Here is a 6,817-nt window from a genome sequence, read left to right as displayed (position 1 = left end):
TCAGGGCTGCATCCTCACCCTTCACTGGGGCAGAGCTCTGCATCCACTGGTCACAGCTCCTTAGCTTCTCCAGCTCCCCTCATTCCCAGGCCAGCAGCACAGGTACATTTTCTCCATCCCAGCCTCCCTCAGATAAATTAACTTTTTTCATTTGTTTCAGCACCCTGTTTGAGGAAATGAGTAGATCCTGAGAAGTGAAGGCCATCAGCAGTCCTTGCACTGGCCATAGCCTCTTATCAAAACCATTGCATTTAGCAGGAAAGGAATTCAAAGAAGCAGCTAACTCTAAGAAATGAGAAGTGTCTGCAGCTAAATCTGGTTAGGTATCATGATCAGAACTAGGATTTTAGAGAAGAGTCCCACGTGCTTAACCAACGAGAGCCAGAGCACAGAGACACAGGGCTGAGAACCTCCCTTGGCTCTTCAGAAGGACCAGCTTCAGGAGACGTGGAGGGCCACTAAGCAGTACTAGTTACCATGCCTTCCAAGCACGGGGTGAGGGTCAGAAAAAATGCACAACACCAAGTTTCATAATGGGGGATTTCCAACACACAAAATAAAGAAAATAGTCCTGAGAGTCAAAAGGGAAAAGAAATTAAGTCATGAGAGGTTATTTAGGAAATCTTAAAGACAGAGTGCACAGATCTCCCACAAATGATGGAGCAGAGATGTTGCCTGGCTAAGAGGACCAGCTTGGGGGACAACACAGGTCACACAGCAGTTATTAGCTGTAGGTGTGACAGCTTGCAAGGGCCTCTGCCATGGATCAGAGACACCAAACACACACACACACTACAAAACCTCAGTCCCTACCCAAATCTCTCTACTGTCTCAATAATCCTTCAGAAGATGAAAAGCTAACCCTGGTGGAGCCGATATAAAGGAATATAAATTACTAACAGTAGGGAGCAAATTTACATAAGGATGGCTGTCATGAAACTAGGACCGCAGGTAGCCAAGATAAACAAAACAAAAACCTGAAAACAAATGGCATTTTCAGTTATCAAAAACAGAAAAGCTCTGGGGAAATAATTTAGTTGACTGGGATACCAGCAAGTGGGGATGAGGGCAGTGCAGAAAAGCTACATAAGCAAGCAGATAGTCTCTTTTTTCTTGCACAGAAGGCTAAGGAGATTCCCCAGTATTTGACATTGTTTAACCTGAAGGGATAGAAGGGGGTCCTCTACCAGAGGAGATGGGCAAAAGTGACATTTGAGCAGAAAGTCAGCTGAAGACAGTGAACTATACCCAGGGATTTTGTAGGAAGCTGCAAATGGCTGGTTGAGATGCAAAGAGACTTGTGCTCTCAATTAAATTATCTGTGACTACCAATTGCCAGAGGGCTACAAGCATTGTAAGGAGCATCTTTTGAAATGTGCTGCTATGGCCAGAGCAGCACCTGGCTACCTGACACATGGTTACCTGACTGTGGAGGAGAGGCAACTCTCAGAGTCCCCCAGCAGGAAGATAGTTTCTGAAAGATGTAATAGCTGCTGGGACATGTCTTGCGCTTCTCCAAAGCCTCCATGCCAGAAGCAAGTAAAAAAGTGAGACCTGGCTCTTGAGGTAAAGAGCCAGCAGGACCTTGGGACCTTTAAAGCAGAGGGACAGAAGACAAGGAGCAGTCATGCCCTGGGGTAATGGGAAGTAGGAAAAGGGTGTCCTCAGGCAACCAAGGCATTTCAGCCCCTGCACATCCGATAACCTGCCATCCTCCAAGCTACTTCAGCTTCCTCCTTGATTGACTCAGCCCACTTTGCAGAGCATCCTTCCCTGCTGCTCAACATGTTGGTGGGTACCAGTAGCCCAAAGCCTCCCGCAGCTCAGATGCAAGTGGCTCCCTTCCCCCTGCCCATGCAAACACACATGTAGTCGCAAGTCCCCTTCTAGAAGACTCCTCCCACAGCCTGAAGCTGCCATTGTCCATGACACTTCAAACATCGGAGGTTTAACATTCTCCCCCCCACAGCCGGCAGCTTCCAGCCTCAAGGTATTTCAATCTAGGCAGACAGCTGGAAAAGCAGCTAGTTCCCTCCATCACCTCCCCAGGGCAACCAGTGACAAAATCACTTCACTCTCTGCAGGCCACAGAAGTTGGAGGCTTCTCAAAATTCAGCAAGCTGGCAAGCACCAGGAGGTCAGGTGAGTCTCTGTCCTCACAAATGCAAGTGGATGCAGAGTTGTAGGAAAAGAAATTCAAGTCTATATTTCAAAGAGCAAAAAAATTAGCTGGTGCAGCTGACGAATGAGCTGAGTAACCATGCTGAGAGTTCGTTAAGGAAAGCTCTAGCTGGGAATGCAAAAGCAGTCAATAAAAAAACAAGAAGCAAACACAAGTGTAAGGCTGCAAAATGGATGGGCGAGAACGTAACAGTAAAGTCACCACCTGAGACAGTATGTTCAGTTCCAGTCACCTTAAATAAAAACAGAGCTGAAACAAAAGGGATGGGCCTAAAGATGGGTGATAAGAAGTCACATGTAAGTGTTCAGACAGAGTGACTGGAGAAACTTTATGCTCAGTTCAGAGAGCAGACAGATACAAGGGGATGCAAGAGAAAGATACAAGACAATCAGGCCATTCTTTTTATGCTCTTTCATAAAAGTAGAAGAGAGGAAGTTCAAAGGTAACCGAGATTGAAAAGTAATTATAAAACTCATAAAAACTCCAATCACATATACATTAAAATGCTGCTGCTGGGGAAAGTGAGAAAGCTGATCTGAGGAGTCTCATTTCTCTTCTTTCTCAAACAGCTCTGTAAAGTACCCACCACTCCATGCTTTAGCACACGGAGGCAGAGGGATCCAGTAGCAAAGGGCTGGGTTTCTTCAGCCTCACCTTTCTAAGCCACCTCTTAACCATTCAAACTTTACATAAGACTAAGGGGAGCTCAGCACAAGACATAAAACAACTTTAAGTCATGTAAAATTGAAGTAGCTTATAAAGTCCTTACTTTATAAAGTCACTACAAAGAATCAACTACGGATCTGCTGCAGTTCTTAAGGCAGCTCAGCCTGTTTTTTCCTCATGTTTCAAGTGACTGAAAAGAACAGCACCTCTTGGTTTTATTGGTGTGCATCCTTCACAAATGGGCCATTTCAGTGATTACTGGTAAGGCAGCTCTGAATCAGAAATGGCTATGTCAATGACACTAGGAAGAGCCATTCCCTCTATCTCAGCACCCCTTTGAGCAGGGCTCCTGGTCCATTGTGTCACTTAGCTGGGGCCTCAGAGGATGAACGTCACTCCTAGTAGGGCAAAATGGAGAATATTTCTCCAGCTCTGGCTTCCCTCCCTCCACATCCCAAAAACTCACCAGAGAACAAGGAAGAACTCGGATATGCATGAAGAATAACACAGATTAAGAATAACATTGACAGCCTGTCAAAAAGCATAATCAGACCATTCCTGCAGGCATCTGTGCACATCACCATGAGCAGGCCAACCCAAGCAAACCTATGCTGAACTCTCTTCAGTTTGAGCAAGGCTCCTTCAGCAAGGCTCCTTCAGATTGCAGGAACAGGAACAGAGATCTGTGACATTTTCCAACTGCTGAGAGTCACACTTGTTTTCTTCTCTGACTGCCTTAGCCTAAGTTTCCAAATAAACTTTGCTACCAAGGAAGTTAAGAAAGTAAATCCAAACTGTTTCTGAACTGCAGAGTCACACTCACACTCACACACAAACCCGCTGTTGCACAAGTCACAATCTGAAGAAAAAAATTGTCTTCAGTATTTTGCAGGGAGTGAGGGGGAGGACAAAAAGTCTCTGCTTAAACAAGGGCCACTGAATTCTGCAGGTTAATCCAATTTTGCCAGCCACAGCTCCCAAAGAGCAGACATATGGCTAAAGGGGCCTATCTGCAAACTTAATACTGGCACCACACGATTCTTTCCCTCTTACTTCACATGTGTTTGCGAACAAGCAGAGGCACAGAAAGCGCATGGGGAGCAGGAAGGGAGAAGGCAGAGAGAATGTGCATTATCAAAATACCTTGAGAGCAGTTCTTGGAAATGTGCAGCCTGCAAGCCTGTATCAGACACTCATTTCCTGTGAAGTGCACACAGGCCTTTTCATTTCTCCACTGAAGAGGACGAAAATAAGGGGCAGCTCTAAAGTCTCCAAAGGCAACATAAAACCAGCTTGTAGTGATTTTACTAAAACTAATTAACATTTTTATACTATTAACTACCTATCAAAGAGAAGCAGAGATTCCCAGAAGTTTAAGAAGTAGGACTTTCTACACTTCTCACTTCTAAATCTTAACTTGAAATCTTGCACTTTGTCAGGGGGGAAATGATTTTTACTCAAGTCATTTTGACCACTCGCTGACACAAAGCCACCAAATCCTGCTACATCAAACACCACTGCACTTTTTTTTCTCTCTCTTTTTTTTTTTTTGTAAGGGTCTGAGACCAATTTCAGCAAAATGGTGAGCTAATAAATACCTTACTGAGACAGAAGGCTGCAAGATGTGTACAAATGCAAACCAGAAGAGCAGGCAGCAGTGAAGTAGACTGACAGGACAGAGTGGGGGTAAGCTGATACCACGCCTGTTTTCTGCCTCTACTTAGATATAATAAAGGATTTAGCATTTAGTTGCATTATTTTAAATAAACATGTGATGCTTCCTAATGACACACATACTTAATACCTTTTCTCTGTAAAAATATACCATCCCAATGTGACACACTCAGCTCTTGTACCATCCACATTTTCATTCACAGAGATGCAGATGCCCCCATCTCCCTGCTTGTGAGCTTTCTGCAAGCACCACTAGCTGAGGTCTGCAGCAGCCTGGAACAATGGCTCAAGAACACACCATGTCCCCACAGCTTTTATTAATCTAACCACAGTGTCAACCCGACCCAAATGATGTCATATTTAAGTATTGGCACTGTCCACTTCTTGCTGACCAAACTAATGTAGGAGGAACAAGGAGAGAGAAGCATGTGGGTGGTAGGGGGAGGCAGGGGTGATGAGGAGCTGCAGGGAAAGACTTGGAGGAAAGAGCGAAACCCCAGCAGGGATGGAGAGGAGGAGGAGCAAAAGAAGAAACACAGCTCCAAAGGCACATTTTCTCCTTTGTTTCTCAGCAATGCAACCACAGTATTAGTGACAGCAATTAAGAATTTACACCACCCAACTGCACCCAGCTCTATCCTTGCGCAAACCGACCACCAACTTCACAGAAATCCCAGTTGGATTGAGGGTAAGAGGCATTGGCTGCATGTTGGAAGCTGTCATCTGGAAACTGACTTTGCCTCTCTCTGAGCAGGCATGGCAGGGGTAGGAACACACACCTGGGACAATGTGCAGAAGAAGCTCAGCCTTACCCTGGTGCTTCTCTACGCCTGCCTTTCGGCACCCTAGCAGAGTTTACCTCTGTCTTCCAACACAATCTTAAACAAAAGCCCTGTGCTGCCTCTCAACCCCACTACATTTAAGTCAGTGATAAGCAAGTCAGGTTACTGAAGGACATAGATCATACTGAACAATAACAAGAAGCACAGAAATAACAAAGGCTCAGATCCCAGTGTAGCTCAGGAAAAGATGGGAACCTGTGTGGGAGGTTGGCATTCCAGTAATCCTGCCAGTATGTGCCCAAGAGCCTTCCACTCTGGAAGGGACATGAATCCGCACTTCAACAACTATGTTTTAAATCACATACCCCAGCAAAATCACTCACAAACACAGAAAACAAAGCTTGGCTTCATCTGCAGCAACTGACCACATCTCGTCGTAACTTGATTCACCCAAGACCAACATTATGTGATAATGGAGCCTCAGTCCCACAAACTTCTGTGCATGTGCATAATTTTTAAGCACATGACCGTGCCCCAGCTGAGACTGAATGGGTGATTTGATGTTCATGCAGCATCCGAACTGCAGTGGCAATTGTTTGGGGAAAGATGATATGCCTGCAGACCCTCCTAAGGGCACAGTCAACAGAGAAGGAAACATCAGGAAACTGTAGTTATTTCTGATCCCACCCCATTTTACAGAGTTAAGCACGGTCAACACGTGACTGGGTTTTTCATTTAAGTTCTCTGAGAGCTGCAAGGATTAGAACTAGCAAACGGCGCTGTCTGGACCACACAGTCCTAAATAGCAGCTTGCTAACAATACTCTTTACCCTCAACTTTCCAGAACAATGGTCAAGCCACATGCCCCCTCCTTCACCCATGCAGAGGAAGAAAAAAGCCAGGGACGTTTATTTAACATTCCTGAGTTCCTCTCAGTTACCTCCAGGGTTCAACCAGATCCTGTTTCCAAGCTCCTACAGAGCAGGAAGGAATAGACACTTAAAACTAAGTATGTAAAAAAAAAAAAAAAAAAAGATCCTAAGCATAGCACGAGCTGAGGTTTTAGGTGGTAACTATTCCAAAATTCTTAGCAAGAGCGTGTGTGTTTGTGGGAAAAAGTGAGTAGCGGATCCTACATGGCTGCGAGCACCATGACTCAGATTGCATAAAGGGGGAGGTTTAAGCGATAACCTTTGCCGCCGAGGCTTTTCACGGGCGCACAGCACTGATCTTCTGAGAAAAGGCAGGTGTGAGGCTGCGTTTTGACTGTACCGGGTCTGGAGGATGGGGAGCTCCGCTGCCTCCCGTAGGCAACCCCCACGGGCACGCTCCCGGTCCTCGGTTACCCCCTTTCCCTGGAACGCCTCCGATTCTGGCAGGCTACTGCTTTTTCCAGCTCAGACGAAGCGTTAACACCCCGCGCACCGCTGCTCCAGCGGTGCGTGCGAAGGGAAGATGTGGCACGAAGCCCCAAGTCCCCCCGCTCCCCAGACCCATGCGGCTGCTTCCCTAC

The sequence above is a fragment of the Chaetura pelagica genome, unplaced genomic scaffold (genome assembly GCF_000747805.2).
Source record: "Chaetura pelagica isolate M959 unplaced genomic scaffold, ChaPel_1.0 scaffold752, whole genome shotgun sequence".
Lineage (NCBI taxonomy): Eukaryota > Metazoa > Chordata > Aves > Apodiformes > Apodidae > Chaetura > Chaetura pelagica.
The sequence above is the reverse complement of the archived record's forward strand: the minus strand, read 5'-3'. Positions refer to the sequence as shown.